Source organism: Coregonus clupeaformis, chromosome 1 (assembly GCF_020615455.1).
Source record: "Coregonus clupeaformis isolate EN_2021a chromosome 1, ASM2061545v1, whole genome shotgun sequence".
NCBI classification, from domain to species: domain Eukaryota; kingdom Metazoa; phylum Chordata; class Actinopteri; order Salmoniformes; family Salmonidae; genus Coregonus; species Coregonus clupeaformis.
Genome location: NC_059192.1, coordinates 26239 through 45094, shown reverse-complemented (window position 1 = coordinate 45094; position 18856 = coordinate 26239). Strand labels below are relative to the sequence as shown.

Below are 18856 nucleotides of genomic sequence, written 5' to 3'. Positions count from 1 at the left end.
ATATATATTCAAGACTGGTCATTCAACTGAGACTGCTCTTCTCTGTGTCACGGAGGCTCTCCGCACTGCTAAAGCTAACTCTCTCTCCTCTGCTCTTGTCCTTCTAGACCTGTCTGCTGCCTTTGATACTGTGAACCATCAGATCCTCCTCTCCACCCTCTCCGAGCTTGGTCGCTCCTACCAAGTGGCGTGGCGAGAAGCTGTCTCCGCACCACGTGCTCTCACCACTGGTGTCCCCCAGGGCTCAGTTCTAGGCCCTCTCCTATTCTCGCTATACACCAAGTCACTTGGCTCTGTCATATTCTCACATGGCCTCTCCTATCATTGCTACGCTGACGACACACAACTAATCTTCTCCTTTCCCCCTTCTGATAACCAGGTGGCGAATCGCATCTCTGCATGTCTGGCAGACATATCAGTATGGATGACGGATCACCACCTCAAGCTGAACCTTGGCAAGACGGAGCTGCTCTTCCTCCCGGGGAAGGACTGCCTGTTCCATGATCTCGCCATCACGGTTGACAACTCTGTTGTGTCCTCCTCCCAGAGTGCGAAGAGCCTTGGCGTGACCCTGGACAACACCCTGTCGTTCTCCGCTAACATCAAGGTGGTGACCCGATCCTGTAGGTTCATGCTCTACAACATTCGGAGAGTACGACCCTGCCTTACACAGGAAGCGGCACAGGTCCTAATTCAAGCACTTGTCATCTCCCGTCTGGATTACTGCAACTCGCTGTTGGCTGGGCTCCCTGCCTGTGCCATTAAACCCCTACAACTCATCCAGAATGCCGCAGCCCATCTGGTGTTCAACCTTCCCAAGTTCTCTCACGTCACCCCGCTCCTCCGCACACTCCACTGGCTTCCAGTTGAAGCTCGCATCTGCTACAAGACCATGGTGCTTGCCTACGGAGCTGTGAGGGGAACGGCACCTCCGTACCTTCAGGCTCTGATCAGTCCCTACACCCAAACGAGGGCATTGCGTTCATCCACCTCTGGCCTGCTGGCTCCCCTACCTCTGCGGAAGCATAGATCCGCTCAGCCCAGTCAAAACTGTTCGCTGCTCTGGCACCCCAATGGTGGAACAAGCTCCCTCACGATGCCAGGACAGCGGAGTCACTCACCACCTTCCGGAGACATTTGAAACCCCACCTCTTTAAGGAATACCTGGGATAGGATAAAGTAATCCTTCTACCCCCCCCTTACCCCAACCCACCCCCCCCCCCAAAAAAAAAAACTTTGTAAAGTGGTGATCCCACTGGCTATAAGGTGAATGCACCTATTTGTAGGTCGCTCTGGATAAGAGTGTCTGCTAAATGACGTAAATGTAAATGTAATATATATATATATATATATATATATATATTTAACAAATTAAAATTAAAAACATACTCTAAAAAAAATTTGGGGAAAGAAATTAAATTAAACTTTTTTTAAATAAATACAAAATATATAAAAATTAAAAAATTATAAATTACAAAAAAAATTGGTCAAGTGGTTGTCCCACTGGCTATCATAAGGTGAATGCACCAATTTGTAAGTCACTCTGGATAAGAGCGTCTGCTAAATGACATAAATGTAAATGTAAATGTACTAACCATACTACATACTATTTAGAAAATACTGTTTAGAAAAAATTTATGAACGCATTTGTTGATAACGAAATCTGAAAATATTCTGGATACATTCAGTAACATGATAATACTATTGCTGGAAGATGTGGGGTAGGTGCAACATAATATATTTATATTTTTACAAGGGTTTGAGTGAGAGGACTAACTGGTGTCTTCAAGTGGCCACACACCTCTCCAAAGTGTGCACAGTTCCTAAGCAATTTCAATGCACTTTTATGGCTCAAAGAAGAGTCTTCGACTATAAGGTGCTTTTTTGAGCTATCCTAGCTGTGCCATTGAGGAACTAGAGCAAGCACACTTGTAGTTGTTTCATTTGGAACACAACCCGGCATCCCTGCCACCACACAGTTACTGTTGTTGTTTACACAATCCAAAAATGGTCCATTATAAAGCGCAATCTGGGTCAGGTGGGCATGATTTGAAAGCTTGTTCTATTGCCAACATGACTAGCTAATTTATGAAATGTGATCTTACAGTGTTTCACAAGGCAATTCAGAGAAACAGATCGTAATTTTGGTGTGCATAGAAAGGAGTCATGAGTGCATTCAGGTGCGTGCGCCACAGCAAATCTTCTTCACAATAAACAAACAGGTTCATTCTGTTCAGAACAACCCGGGGTATGACGACATGGCATTGTGTAACTGTACATCAAACATATTTTATGATTTGGACATGTGCACATTTGGACTCATGAATGTTTGGCTTGCTTGTATGACATCAAAGCGGTATTTATTATAATCCTCAATGTTTCATCTTTCAAAATACATTGAGTCATCTTAAATTTACAGCATTTCCCTCAATCAAACCACAAAAAAATTGCAAAAGTTGCCCAATTACCGGGAGGGATGGATGCAACTTCTTGTCACGTGCGTTGCTCAAGTTCAGAACTGCTGCCAGTCAAAACCCATACAGCGATGTGAAGCGCAGAGCCAGAGCTCTGACATCATGTATAGCATGTTACTGTACAGCCACTTATTAGTGCCCAAATCTGCCATTTTCAACCCGTATACGGGTACGAGTGTAAAGGGTTAAATGGCTAAATAATTTAACAGTGCAACAGAGGTAGGACTTGCAACTGTGATTCCTGAAATGCAGAGCCTGTTGGGAGTATTTTTCAATTCAGAAATTATACTTTTGTCGCATTGTTTGCTAGCTGCCTGGTTAGCTAGCTAGCTCTCATGACCACCATTGAAAACGTTGCTATCATTAGCTAGCTAGCTAGCCAATTATGCAACTTGTTTTTTTCCAAATTTATGTTAGTTAGCTATATTATGAATATAACTCCCATCTATATCAGGATACGATTTGAGAGCACTAGCTACTAGCTAGCTCCAAAAGTGGTTAGTTGCTTTGACTGCATGCTGACAGTGCATTCAGAACCATTCCAGTGGCTAGCCATATTACCAACCCAGAGCTGCCAACTCTCACGCTTTCGCCGTGTGACACGTTTTTGCCTGTTTTCACAGGCACTCACGCCACACATCCAATTTCTCACGCAAAAAAAATCGGCCGAGACTCGTTCGTTCCTTTTTTCAAACTCCCCGACGGTAGATGGCGCTGATGAGCGCCACTGAACCATATGCGCTGCACCCCGAAGATAGCGACAGAAGAAGAGATACCATTGCCGCGAAAGACAACAGGAGAAGAAACGGTCACTACCTCAAGAAGTCTGATAAGAAGCTGAGCTGAGACTTGGTATGTAACAATGAAATGTCGTCCAATTGAGTACTCACTCTCTTAAACCTTAAATCTTGAAATAAATTATTTGTTTGTGCGTGAACATGATTTAGTGTGGTGAATGTAAACTCAGCTGATTTCGAACAGGTAAGATGTATTCCAAAGAATTTAACATAAATACAGGAAATGTGTGCAATAGAAGTAGGTATGTTTTTGTAACTGAGAGTAGAGTTATTAAACCAACATGACCATTTGAATTGTTTAAGGTTTCAAAGATGTCCCGTAAGAGACCTTTGCCAGGACAAAAGCGAAACCTTTTATTTTATTTAAAGAACCAGCCAAGTGAGAAAAGACAGACAAACACACTGACAGAACAGCCAGAACGATTGATAGAAACGACAGGACAACAGACAGAGGAGCAACACAAAGGACAGAGAGAGCAGGAGACAGGACAGACTGACAAACAAGCAGAGGAGCAACAGACAGGACAGATTGACGCACATGCAGAGGAGCAACAGACAGGACAAATAGAACAACCAACAGGGCAGATGGAAGAAGACACAGAGGGACAGACAGAAGAGACCCCCCCAATCCAACAGCAGGGCCAGAAGAGTCGTGCTCTGGCTGGAGCAGCAACATATAGATCCATTTTGAGTGGACCTCTTCATGGCCATTTATTACCAGAGGGAGCCTCAACACGCACTACTGGTGTGCAGTCTGCCGTATTGAAAACTCATGTTGCCACCAGGGTGTGACAGATGTAGTGCGCCATATAAAAAGCAAAGGCCACCAAGATAAGCAACGAGCTCTCCAGTCCACAGCCACAATATCCCAATATGCAATGGCCGTTCCATCTGTTGGGGGTATGTCTGCACAAGAGATTAAGGTATGATATGTGTAATGATTCTGTCAAGGTTCAGTCAAGAGTTTTGTGTTCTAGTTGATCACGGTAAAGTCATGGTTGATAGTTTTGACAAATTTGTGGTTTGTATTTCAGTGTAGTACAGTCCAGTTTTCTTAATTTGAGATCTTAGTTGCTGAATGTGTTTTTTACCTGTGCCCTATTATCGCAGGCGTCTATTTTAAATAAACTATGGTCTTTTGGGAGGATTAATAATTTTTAATTTCTTACAGACAAGAAGGGCTGAGGTCAAAATGACAGCTGGGTTGGTAGTTCACAACGTACCCCTAGCCTTTGCGGACCACCTGGGGCCTCTCCTAAAATAATGTTTTGGAGATTCGAAGACAGCGCAGGAGTACAGGTGTGCCAGGACTAAGTCATCCTGCATTACCAATGAAGCACTCGCACCATATTTCACACAGGAGCTTGTGAATGAGATGAAAAAAGCCCCGTATACCCTTGTTACGGATGGGTCGAATGACACTGGTATTTCACTAACTATTTGAGATTTTTCTCCTCTGCAAAACAAGTGCTTTGTGTATTTTTAAACATCTAATAACATGAACATCTGTATGATTCTAACTTGTCATTACAGGAGTGGAAAAGATTTACCCGCTTACTGTCCGGGTCTTCATGGGCAGCAAAGTCTTCATGGGCAACAAATGGGACGTGATGTGGGACAGCAAGTGAGATCTTCACCAAAATTAACTTCACCATAGAGGAGCATGGCATCCCTTGGGAGAACTGCATTGGTCTCTCAGTTGACAATGCAGTTGTGAACATTGGACCACGTAATTCCATTGCCTCTAGGGTGCTCCAGAAGCATTCCAACACCTATATTCATGGTTGTCCTTGTCATGTGGCACATAATACTGCCAAAGCTGCAGGAGTAGGATTTTTTAAAGTGAGTTAAGGCCTGATTTATCTTTACATGTAACTTTTTATTTGTATCCTAATTACGTGCATTGACTGAATGTGTTATGATTGATTTATGCATTGCAGGTGTCCGGTTTTGATTTGGAGGATATGGTAGTGGACATCGGTTACTGGTTCAAGGGTAGCACAAATCGGAAAGGATACCTGACAGGTATGCATGTTTGATACTATTAAGTGTAATACTGAAATGCTGAGCTGTAGAAAATATATTATATGGATTTAATGTCTAAAACAGAGTTTTGTGAGCTCCATGAAGCGGAGTACATGGAGGTCCTCCTGCATATCTCGGTCCGTTGGCTAAGCCTTGAACGTTGTGTGACCAGGATCCTGAGGCTGTATGAACTTCTGGCCAGCTACTACAAATCTGCTAGTATGGTCATCCATTTTCAATTTCATTATGCAGCGACTACATGGATTGTTAGTCACATACTTGTATTAATGACAACCTCTTGTTTTGTGTTATTTATTGATTGATTCAAGATGAAAATCAGGCCAGGTTCAAGAGACTTGTGCAGACATTCACTGACCCCATGACAGAAGTGTACCTGCTGTTCTTCCAAGCCACCGTACCAACTTTCACTTCTTTCAACTTGCTGCTTCAGAGAGAGCAGTCATCAATATCTTTGTTACATGATGAGGTGGGATTGGATTTTGCTGTTTTTTTCCATTCTGTGTTTCTTGCTGATATCTGCAGGGATACTCTAAAACAGGTTTCACCTACTATTTTTGTAAATGTCTGTTATAGATGGTGAAATTCGTACGCAAGCTATGTTCCAAGTTTATGGTTCCAGCAGCTCTGCAGTGCCATGAGGAGCCTTGTGAAATTGCCTTTAAAGAAAAGGCTAACCATTTACCAGGTTAGTATTTAACTATTATTATGATCAAACACTGTGATATGTGATATTTAGCCTTGTAGCTTATACCGATATGCTGTATCTGTGACAGGAAGACAGGAAGAAAGTTGAACATTGGGTTCACAACCAGGGCTAAACTTAACAGATTACTCGACGAGGGTGACATCACACCACAGCAGGTGGATTCATTCCATGAAGCTGTGTTGTGTTTCCTGACAAGTGCTGTGGACTATGCACTTAAGAAGCTGCCACTGGAAGAGCCACTGATCAAACATGCACAATTTGTAGATGTACGGCAGAGGGCTGAAAGTGACATCGAAGATGTCCTGTACTTTGTTGAAAGGTTAGCTTTTTTTTCTCTAATGATTGTCTATCATCTTAGCTAAAATACCCTGTGTTTTATGATGAGGTGTGTTCACTCCTAAACTGCACATGAGATATTCTTATGTGGCTTCTCCTCAAAGATGTGTATGAACTGCTGCTGGTTGATGACTATATAGCTAAAACGTAACAACTTGTAACTCTACTTTCATAAATAGGTTTCCCCATCTCCTCCCATACCATGGGCCAGAGGAGCATGACCTTCTGGGTGAGGAGTTTCTAAATTATCAGACCATGCCAATGATATCCCTGCAGGACGAAACTGAAATGGAAAGCTTCTGGGCTGAAATGGCAACCCGGAAGCATAAGGTAAACATTTTTTCCTTTTTTGTCTTTCCTTTTGGCAGGTGTGGCTTGGCTACATCTGTTGCTTAAAATTGTTGCATGCATATGTGTCATGCATGTTGCAAATTATGCATGTTTTTATCTGAACTTTGTTAATGGATCAACCTACAGTATACTTACAGTATTAATCAATCAAAAATCAAGGTATGTTTTTCCATTGTGTTTTGGTGCATTTTCCATAGGTGACAGGAGCCAAAGAATTCGAGAGTCTTGCTGCCGTTGCCAAGCTTGTCCTGGTGTTGCCCCATGCAAACGCAGATGCTGAGAGGGTGTTTTCAGTTGTGGGACTGAACAAAACCAAGAGAAGAAATAGCCTAGCATTGGATGGCACCCTGTCCTCAATAATGACCATAAAGATGGCCAATCTGGAGCCCTGCTTCAAATGGGAGCCCCCCTCCGATATCATCAAGGCCTCCAAGAAGGCCACAGGCCAGTATAACCATGCCGACAGATCATAGACAAGAGGCTCATTTGAGATGAGCCAGGTCTGCGCAGAATCGATCACCGGCGATCACCGCCCAATGCATGCTGGTTAGATTTGTGTCTGACTTGATCCCGACTTTCTCTGACGTCATGCACACATGGGCAACGATAACCTCATGAGATCAAGGCGGCCGCAGTTCTGAGACGCAGGCAGTGCAATTGCTTTTCACCGACTGCAGGACCCAGGCGGACCCAGGACAAAATCTCACTCCAAGGTTTTTTGAAAAGTTCCCATGGAGCAATTGTAATGACAGTCCACCACAACATACTCAAGAGTCTCCTAAATAGCAAAGTTTAGTCTGTATTTAACACAGTTTGAGATCATTGTGAGGGGTTTTCTCCAGTGGTTTGAATGGGAAATTGGTCTTACCGGGAAAATGTTTTCCGACGTTGCAACCACAGAATTTCTAAACCCAGAGGCTTCCGGGAATGCTTGCGAAGTGAAAAATTATTTGTTAGTTGTTAATTTTCTTGAAATCTAAAGGCACAACCTAGATTCGAGCCAATGTCTTAAGTAGCTGAACATGTGATTACTCTAACCTCGTGAATGATCAACTGACACATTTTAATATTAGTCAAAAACTACTTTATAACACAGGAGTGCCTTTGATTTGATGGCTTGCACATGCGCAGTTCGGTGTGAGACTACCATTAGACCCGATGCATGAGCTTAGCTAGCCAACGTCGCCATGACATTGCCTACAAGCGTGATCAGGGATTTCTATTGGAGAAGTAGTTTCTGTCTATCTTCATACTGTCTTTGTTGCAACAGTAACCAAGGGGGCAGGGCTTAGCGAAGGGTCAATTAGGTTGTTCCCCACCATTTGTTCATTTTGGTACATCTCCGCTGTTGTCAAACACACACGGGTCTGAAAAATGTGTTGTGTTAGAAAGTGAGATTGAAATAGATTTAATTGAGATTATTTACCATTGATCTACACAAAACACTCCATAATGTCAAAGTTAAAATAATATTCTATTAATTTTTTACAAATCAATAAAAAATATATAACTAAAATAAATTGGCTGTATAAGTTATCACCCCCTTTATTATGGCAAGCCTAGATTAGCTGAGTCGAATACTGAATTTCAAGCACAGATTCAACTACAAAGAGCTTTTCTGATCCCTCATAAAGAAAGGCAGCGATTGGTAGATAGGTAAAAATATCAAATCAGTCATTAAATATCCCTTTAAGCATGGTCAAGTTAATAATTAGGCAAACCACTCAGACCGACACACAGGAAGGAAACTGCTCAGTGATGTCTCCATGAGGCCAATAGTGATTTTAAAATAGCTACAGTGTTCAATAGGCTCAATGCGTTCTACTGAATTTTAGCCCCTCGCACATTCCATTCCACTTGTTACTGGGGGTTTGACTTCCGGCAAGCAGCTTAATAGTAATGTTTTGAGGAGAACAGGCTAGCTCCCTGTAGAATCAAGACAAGAGGGGATGGGGAAGTAGATTAGATGAGCAACTGCTTCAATCTGGCTGTTGCAGTGCCCAGATGAGATGAGAGCAAACTGCTACAGAGATAAAAAGGTGCGATCTCTCAGATTCTAGCTAGATGCAACGATATACATTTTATTTTGCTTGTTATATGAGCTGCTTTTCCTGAGAATGTCTATCTGATATATAAAGTAGCTAGCTAGTTGTTATAGTGCAATGACCATGAAATGTTACAGCCACAACATCATGATAATGTAGTCGTGCATCAGCAGACCAGTGACGAGGAGAAAAGCCTGCTTTGGGTAAAATAGCTAGAACAACAAGAACTAGCTAGCTAACAATATTATCAGATAGACATTTTCAGGAAAAGCAGGGATACAGCTAACTAGCAGTAGTAACATTATTATTTGAAACCACCACAAGCGCATCATCTGTATCTGTGTTACATTCCATATGATGTTTTAATCTATTTGTTCTGTATCGCTATCTGTCTCATGTTGTACAGATCATCAGCATGAAGAAGGCTGAATTCTGTTGAATTGTGCCTCTCTTTCAGATCTGCCAAGCACACCTCTGCCTTAGTCTCGTGTAAGTAAACAGTCTGGCTCAAGAGACTACCTCTGCTAGCTACACCACCACTGCCTCTGACAGCTTCTCCCATAGCCCATCAAGACAAGGAGGTCGCATCTTCGTCTTGGACCACAGCTGATGGATAGAGCCCATGAGAGCAGCTGTTGATGGGCTCCGGGCCAAGCACCACAGGAAGAAAAACATCCTGAAGCAGGTGGATGGGGACATCCAGCTCTGCCATCAGCTCTACCACCAGCTGCAGCTAAACTAATTAATTATTTATTGCAAAATAGTGTATTGTTTTTTTCCATACATGATCTTGGGCGACTGTGCCTCAGAGTTGTTGGGTAAATGCCTTCCTGATTGGCCCTGTCCAGGGGTAATGTCTCCCGAGTGGCGCAGTGGTCTAAGGCACTGCATTGCAGTGCTAGCTGTGCCACTAGAGATCCTGGTTCGAATCCAGGCTCTGTCGTATCCGGCCGCGACCAGGAGACCCATGGGGCGGCGCACAATTCGTCCAGGGTAGGGGAGGGGATGGCCGGCAGGGATGTAGCTCAGTTGGTAGAGCATGGTGTTTGCAATGCCAGGGTTGTGGGTTCGATTCCCACGGGGGGCCAGTATGAAAAAAATAAAAAATAAAAAGAATGTATGAACTCACTAACTGTAAGTCGCTCTGGATAAGAGCGTCTGCTAAATGACTAAAATGTAATATTGAACGGGGCCACAGTGTCTCCTGTCTCAGTCCCCAGTAATTATGCTGCAATAGCTCATGTGCCGGGGGCAGAGGGGCAGCTTGTCTTATCTGGACCCATATTCACAAAGCGTCTTAGAGTAGGAGTTGCCTTTTAGATAATAATGAATAAAAATATATTGACTGGGGGGAACTGACCCTAGATGAGCACTCCTACTCTTCAATGCTTTGTGAATATGGGCCCTGGTGTAATGTGTGATCTTAGGCATGCTCCCACTAATCCCCCCTTCTTTCTCTGTCTGTGTCTCTTCTCCCAGAGGCCCTGGTCGTGCTGCTGTTCCGACTGCAGCTGTGGACCCCTGGCCTGATTTCACCAGGCTTGCTACCTTGTCCCGGACCCCTGCTGATCACGCTCAGCCAGGTAGTCACTGTGCTTCTGCCGCTGTGCTTCTGCCTTCTGCCTCTGCATTGCTTGCTCTTTGGGGTTTTAGGCTGGGTATCTGTAAAGCACTTTGTGACTGCTGATGTAAAAAAAAAGGGGCTTAATAAAAATACATTTGATTGATTAATAATCAAACAGCTCATTTGCTAAAACGATATCACAAAACACGCACATGTTTGCCACGAGTACCTGTCCTGATTAACGTAAGTTCCACTTCTCTCTGTTGTTGCAGCTTGGTGGGTGGCCCAGGAGCATTCTCTGTGCACCTTGACCTGTATAAGCTGCCTACATCTTGCCAGCCCCTCATATCAGTGTGCGTACCTACCACCATGTGTTTATGTGTCATCATGAAACCATACCAAAAGTCATGCATTTGTAACAAGAACAGTGAGTGTTGTGTTTGTGTTTTATATAATTATTTAGCAAATGTGAATGTTTAGCTGATCTGGACTACATTTGAATTAGAATTATTCTCTAGGATGACTAACATCCATCATTATCCATGACTACCATCCACATGCAATCCACCACCACTTTTCTAATGAACACTCCTCTTTAATCAGCATATTGTACATGGAACAACACAGTTTTCTATGTATTTATGATTAATATTCCCTTTAGTCAATAACAGCTTCTACACATCATGGCAACATGCTTGACTGAAAATATTTAAACATGTCGATAGACTTTATGGAGGATATAGGGGTGATGCTGTTGCCTATCAAATTTCATATATTATGCCAATATGTCAAAGTTATCCATTAGGAAGATAGTGCTGTTCAGAATGGCATGTTCATGACTGTTGATGTTCACAGGACTCTCCAAATGCTATGTTGAACGAGCACCACAGATGAAGGAGGGGGAGGAAAACAGACAGCTTCTCTCTACCAACCTTCACCAAGTCATCATCCAATGTTTGCTTCATGAACAATTGTTGCATCTTTGAAATTAAATATATAATGCATTTTGTTCATTCTGTTTCTAATGTTTTTTTTTAAATGCTAGATGTGAGTAATTTAGCAGGTCTATATTATATAATGTATTGTTTTTAAATGTTTATTAAATATATATTCAGTCTCTTGGATTATTGTATGTTGCCTTTTTAAATGTTTGCTAAGATGATGTATGTTTAGGATTGTTACTTTGTACATGCTGAAACAGTCTCATTAGTCTTGGGCTAGACTATGATCTGTAAATGTCTACTACCCCGTTTTAAAAGTTGTTGAGTGAAATTAGCCATTTCTATCCTTTTATGGTTGTAAAAATGGAGGGCATCCGTAGAAGAACATGGACAATGTCAGGGAATAAGCAGGTAAATGCCTATTAATGACAAGAGAACAGTGCAGATATGTAACATTAGGATAACATTAGATATTGCATGTTACAGTGGGGGGAAAAAGTATTTAGTCAGCCACCAATTGTGCAAGTTCTCCCACTTAAAAATATGAGAGAGGCCTGTAATGTTCATCATAGGTACACGTCAACTATGACAGACAAAACTAGAAGAAAAAAAATCCAGAAAATCACATTGTAGGATTTTTAATGAATTTATTTGCAAATTATGGTGGAAAATAAGTATTTGGTCAATAACAAAAGTTTGTCAATACTTTGTTATATACCCTTTGTTGGCAATGACACAGGTCAAACGTTTTCTGTAAGTCTTCACAAGGTTTTCACACACTGTTGCTGGTATTTTGGCCCATTCCTCCATGCAGATCTCCTCTAGAGCAGTGATGTTTTGGGGCTGTCGCTGGGCAACACGGACTTTCAACTCCCCTCCAAAGATTTTCTATGGGGTTGAGATCTGGAGACTGGCTAGGCCACTCCAGGACCTTGAAATGCTTCTTACGAAGCCACTCCTTCGTTGCCCGGGCGGTGTGTTTGGGATCATTTTCATGCTGAAAGACCCAGCCACGTTTCATCTTCAATGCCCTTGCTGATGGAAGGAGGTTTTCACTCAAAATCTCACGATACATGGCCCCATTCATTCTTTCCTTTACACGGATCAGTCGTCCTGGTCCCTTTGCAGAAAAACAGCCCCAAAGCATGATGTTTCCATCCCCATGCTTCACAGTAGGTATGGTGTTCTTTGGATGCAACTCAGCATTCTTTGTCCTCCAAACACAACGAGTTGAGTTTTTACCAAAAAGTTATATTTTGGTTTCATCTGACCATATGAAATTCTCCCAATCCTCTTCTGGATCATCCAAATGCACTCTAGCAAACTTCAGACGGGCCTGGAGATGTACTGGCTTAAGCAGGGGGACACGTCTTGCACTGCAGGATTTGAGTCCCTGGCGGCGTACTGTGTTACTGATGGTAGGCTTTGTTACTTTGGTCCCAGCTCTCTGCAGGTCATTCACTAGGTCCCCCTGTGTGGTTCTGGGATTTTTGCTCACCGTTCTTGTGATCATTTTGACCCCACGGGGAGAGATCTTGCGTGGAGCCCCAGATCGAGGGAGATTATCAGTGGTCTTGTATGTCTTCCATTTCCTAATAATTGCTCCCCCAGTTGATTTCTTCAAACCAAGCTGCTTACCTATTGCAGATTCAGTCTTCCCAGCCTGGTGCAGGTCTACAATTTTGTTTCTGGTGTCCTTTGACAGCTCTTTGGTCTTGGCCATAGTGGAGTTTGGAGTGTGACTGTTTGAGGTTGTGGACAGGTGTCTTTTATACTGATAACAAGTTCAAACAGGTGCCATTAATACAGGTAACGAGTTGAGGACAGAGGAGCCTCTTAAAGAATAAGTTACAGGTCTGTGAGAGCCAGAAATCTTGCTTGTTTGTAGGTGACCAAATACTTTTTTTCCACCATAATTTGCAAATAAATGCATAAAAAATCATACAATGTGATTTTCTGGATTTTTTTCTCTCCATTTGTCTGTCATAGTTGACGTGTACCTATGATGAAAATTACAGGCCTCTCTCATCTTTATAAGTGGGAGAACTTGCACAATTGGTGGCTGACTAAATACTTTTTTTCCCCACTGTATGTGCTATCTATTCTGGACAGGTGGCTAGCCATGCTGTTCTCCTCAAAACATTACCAACTTGGACAATGAGATCTTAGCTTGCTAGCTAAATAGCAAAGCCAACCAAATACACACCCAAGCAAAAAATAATTTTGTAATCTAATGTTAGCCTCAACTAATATGACAAGTACATAGACCTGTTACACAACGTTAGATAATAGATACAGACTATGATATTAGCCAGAAGGCTCTGATGCTAGCTAGCTAACCAGCCATGCCAAGTCTATGGAAGAGGCTAGCTAGCTAACTAGCATCAGCTTTGTAGTGGTTATGCTATGTGGAAACACTCATTAAAAAAAAATCCTATATTCTTCTCACCAGCGCATTGCTGAAGCTTTCAAATTATGTGAATGTCATTAATCTTAACAAATTTGATACATTTTTTATGAATTTCATCCCTCCTGGAAATGCCTGACGACGCACCGGAAACGGCTCGCCGATAAGAAGAGGCGTGGAATTACCATAGTGGCTATTGCTGTGATGGGAGAAAACTGAGGATGGATCAACAACATTGTAGTTACTCTACAATAATGACCTACAGTAAATGACAGTCTGAAAATAAAGAAGCCTATATAGAATATAAATATTCCAAAACATTCATCTTATTTGCAACAAGGTACTAAAGTAATACTGCAAAAGCACGGCAAAGGAATACACTTTTTGGCCTACAGCATAAACGCAAAGCGTTGTGTTTGGCCAACACAACACATCACTGAGTAACTGCCTCCATATTTTCAAGCATGGTGGTGACTGCATCATGTTATGGGTATGCTTGACATCAGTAAAGACTGGTGTGTTCTTCAGAATAAAAAGAAACGGAATGGAGCTAAGCACAAGCAACATCCTAGAGGAAAACCTGCTTCATTCTGCTTTACACCAATAGGACAATCACCCAAAACAAAAGGCCAAATATACACTGGTGTTGCTTACCAAGAAGCCATTGAATGTTCCTGAGTGGCTTAGTTGTAGTTTGGACTTAAATCTGCTTGAAAATATATGGCAAGACTTGAAAGTGTCTGTCTAGCGATGATCCCCAACCAACTTGACAGAACTTGAAGAATTTTGCCAAGAATAATGGGCAAGTCCTTAGAGACTTAGGGCTTGATTCAATCAGTAGCACTGAAGATCCGTGTTGTAGCACGATTGACATTTAAAGGCAATATTCCCGTGTTAGCAGAGACTGCATTCATGGTAAATGCTGCATACGTCGGCTCAGTCGGAAATTACATTTACATTTAAATCGCGCTATAACGCGGAACTATAATCTGCTATACGGATTGAATCAAGCCCTTACCCCAAAAGACAGAACGCTGTAATAGCTGCCAAAAGAATACCTATCTAATCAAGATGTAAGTGTTTTATTTTTTTCATATATATTTTCTTAAATGTTAGAATTTTTTCCCCACTTTGACATTGCAAAGTATTTGGTGTACATTGGTGAAATACATTTTAATCCCACTTTGTAACACAATAAAATATGAAGGGATCCAAGGGGGGTGAATACTTATGACTGCTGGTGGAATCTGGCTGATCTCTCTAATCTGCAGCATACCTTTACACAACCTACAACCATTATCTAATTGGTGTGTCTAGAAATAAGACAGTGGCCGTGTCCAAATACCCGTACTTGCGTTCTAAATAGTAGGCATTTTGGGTATGCGGAAAAACGTTTCATAGTATGTGAAATTTCGAAATGTAGTATGCTTTAAATGCCAGGATGTCATACTCATTTCTGCTTTTCATCTAGTAGAATTCACTGCTCTCTATTGAGGAAAATAATCGTATTTTGAGACACAGGTGTATTGACAAAAGCTGATAATCAGCTGAGGGGACACGCTGTACCAAAATGAACAAATGGCGGGAATCAACATAATTGCACGTTAGATAAGTACACTCTTAGAAAAAAAGGTACTATCTAGAACCTTAAAGGGTTCTTTGGCTGTCCCCATAGGAGAACCCTTTCAATAACCCTTTTTGGTTGCAGATAGAACCCTTTTGGTTCCAGGTAGAACCCTTTCAACAGAGGGTTCTACCTGGAACCCAAAAGAGTTCTACCTGGAACCAAAAAGGGTTCGTAGTGGCATGTAGTGGCCGTGTCCAAAATATGTCTTGCTTACTAAAACGACATACTATTTAGAACGTACTGTTTAGTAAAAGCATATGTAGTAACCAACAAATATCCACATACTACTCATCCATACTGAGAAGGCGTCATGTAATGCACAATCGAGCTTGTTCCCCGCCATTCTTTCATTTTTGTAGAGCATGTCCCCTAATCTGATTATCAGCTGTTGTCAAGCACACGTGGGTGTAAACATATGATTATCTTCCTCAATTGTGTGCAGCGAATTCTACTAGATGAGAAGCCGAAATTAGTATGACATCCTGGCATTTAAAGCATACAACATTTCCGAAATGTCACATACTATAAATCGTTATATTTTCGCATACCCAAAAAGCGTACTATTTAGAACGCAAGTATGGGTATTCAGACACGGTCATTCTTTACTTCTTAAAAGGGTAGATTCATTCATGAATAGTTTGTACAGTGCCTTCAGAGAATATTCACACCCCTAGACTTTTTCCACATTTTGTTGTGTTACAGTCTGAATTTAAAATGGATTAAATGTAGATTATTTATTTTTTTCAGTGGCCTACACACAATAACTCATAATGTCAAAGTGGATTATGTTTTTCAACATTTTTACAAATTAATAAAATATGGAAAGTCTTGAGTCAATAAGTATTCAACCCCCTTTTTAAGGCAAGCATACATACATTCAGGAGTAAAAATTAAGTCACACACACTCACCCTGTGTGCAATAATAGTGTTTAACATGATTTTTGAATGACTACCTCATCTCTGTACCGAACACATACAATTATCTGTAAGGTCCCTCAGTCGAGAAGTGAATTTCAAACACAGATTCAACCAAAAAGATCAGGGAGGTTTTCCAAAAGGGCACCTATTGGTAGATGGGTAAAAATAAAAAAGCAGACATTGAATATCCCATGGTGAAGTTATTAATTACACATTGAATGGTGTATCAATACACCCAGTCACTACAATTATACAGGCGTCCTTCCTAACTCAGTTGCCGAGAGTAAGGAAACCGCTCAGGGATTTCACCATGAGGCCAATGGTGACTTTAAAACAGTTACAGAGTTTAATGGCTGTGATAGGAGAAAACTGAGGATGGATCAGCAACATTGTAGTTACTCCACAATACTAACCTAATGGACAGAGTGAAAAGAAGCAAGCCTGTACAATTAACTTTTTGTCCTGAATACAAAGTGTTATGTTCGGGGCAAATCCAACACAACACATTACTGAGTACCACTCTTCATATTTTCAAGCATAGTGGTGGCTGGGGAGTTTTCAGGATAAAAAAGAAACGGAATGGAGCTAAGCACAGGCAAAATCCTAGAGGAAAACCTGGTTCTGTTTTCCACCAGACACTGGGAGATGAATTCACCTTTCAGCAGGACAATAACCTAAAACACAAGGCCGAATTTACACTGGAGTTGCTTACCAAGAAGACAGTGAATATTTGACTTACATCTACTTGAAAATCTATGGCAAGACCTGAAAATGGTTGTCTAGCAAGGATCAACAAGCAATTTGACAGAGCTTATAGGTGTGGAAAGCTCTTAGAGACTTACCCAGAAAGACTCACAGCTGTAATCGGTGCCAAAGGTGCTTCTACAAAGTATTGACTCAGGGGTGTGAATACTTGTATACATTTGATATTTCTGTATTTCATATATTCACTTTGTCATTATGGGGTATTGTGTGTAGATGGGTGATAAAAAAATAAAAAATAATCTATTTAATCCATTTAGAATTCAGGCTGTAACAAAATGTGGAATAAGACAAGGGGTATGAATACTTTCTGAAGGCACTGTACACACAGTTCATGATACAGTACAACTGTCCTGGTTGTGGTACCATAGCACTTCATGCTAATCATTGAGGGTGATGAGGAGGTTTAACCTTCTCACATCTTCTAAAGAAAAAGATATGGAATGAGAACCTATTCACTCCCTCCTCCTCCTCCCTCCCCCTCTCGCCCCATGTCTCAGAGGCAGAAATGGGACTCTGTCTTTATCACACAGATAATTAACACAGTTCATTAGGGAGGTTTAAGTAATCACACTCTATGCTGCTACTGCGGTCTCTCTAGGTCTCTTCTCTGCCTCTCTCTCTCTTCTATTGAATCAACAACATCACCCTCTTTCTCTTTCCCTCTCTTTCTTTATTGTTAGTGTATGTGTGTGTGTGTCTTTCCCGTAGCTGTATAAATGACCCAAATGAGTTAAATGAGCGCCAACTGCCCCCAGAGGACTGGAAGCTACAACTGCTATGAAAATGCCTTCCCTTTAATTTCCCCTGATCCACAACCTCACAACACACACACACACAAACACACACACACACACACACACACACACACACACACACACACACACACACACATTATCCCTCTATGTTTCACAGTCTGACCTCTGAACTATGACATCAGAGGACAGACCGTCAGTGGGTGCTGGGTATGGGGACATTGCGGACAAGTCCAGTAGGCAGGTCCACCAGGCAACTTTGTGGGCGACCCGAACAAATTCACATAGAAATGTGAGTTATAGATCTGTCATTCTTATTGAAAGCAAGTCTGATAAGCAGTAGGTCTGGCTATGGGTGCTATTTCTATTATTTCCAGTCGTTAAGTTTCACTTTTGCATCTTTGTACTGTTGGTTTTGCACATAAGCTTCAAACAGCTGAAAATACTATATTTTTGGTTTTTGAAATTTCACAGCGGTTTAGATTGTACAATGATTTAACAAACAGGAAATGGCAGAGCCATTGTACCTTTAAGTGTTTCTCATCATAAGGAACAAATCTGCCTCAAGGACCTATGACCTCTGCCATATTCGATTTTCCTTCATTTTGGAAGTATTTAAACATCTTTAAAAACCTTATTTTTAACCTGAGTTTGTGAAAAGCTAAGAATTTCATTAAAAGATGATCAAGGAAAAAATAAGAAAAAATAAGTGCAGTTAAAAATGGATCTTTGCAGTGACTGGGTTTATTGATACACATTCCAAAGTGTAATTAATAACTTCACCATGCTCAAAAGGATATTCAATGTCAGCTTTTTTTAAATTTGACCCATCTACCAATAGGTGCCGTTCTTTGCGAGGCATTGGAAAACCTCCCTGATCTTTGTGGTTGAATCTGTGTTTGAAAATCACTACTCGACTGAGGGACCTTATAGATAATTGTATGTGTGGTGTACAGAGATGAGGTAGTAATTCAAAAATCATGTTTAACACTATTATTGCACACAGAGCGAGTGTGTGTGACTTATTATGTGACTTGTTAAGCACATTTTTACTCCTGAACTTATTTAAGCTTGCCGTAACAAAGGCGTTCAATACTTATTGACTCAAGACCTTTCAGCTTTTCATT

General features: G+C 41.5%; 3 long non-coding RNA genes across 3 annotated transcripts; all 3 read left to right on the top strand.

Moving 5' to 3' along the window:
- Window positions 1-5101: 5101 nt before the first annotated feature.
- LOC121582526 lies at window positions 5102-5477 on the top strand. Its single transcript, XR_006003363.1, has 3 exons — window positions 5102-5113; window positions 5212-5296; window positions 5381-5477. It is a non-coding gene; the product is annotated as an uncharacterized LOC121582526 (long non-coding RNA).
- A 13-nt stretch (window positions 5478-5490) lies between these two features.
- Window positions 5491-5995, top strand: LOC123492048. Its single transcript, XR_006661602.1, has 3 exons — window positions 5491-5515; window positions 5626-5783; window positions 5891-5995. It is a non-coding gene; the product is annotated as an uncharacterized LOC123492048 (long non-coding RNA).
- A 4074-nt stretch (window positions 5996-10069) lies between these two features.
- Window positions 10070-11320, top strand: LOC121582544. The gene is made up of 3 exons (XR_006003365.1): window positions 10070-10338; window positions 10592-10672; window positions 11175-11320. It is a non-coding gene; the product is annotated as an uncharacterized LOC121582544 (long non-coding RNA).
- Window positions 11321-18856: the final 7536 nt, after the last annotated feature.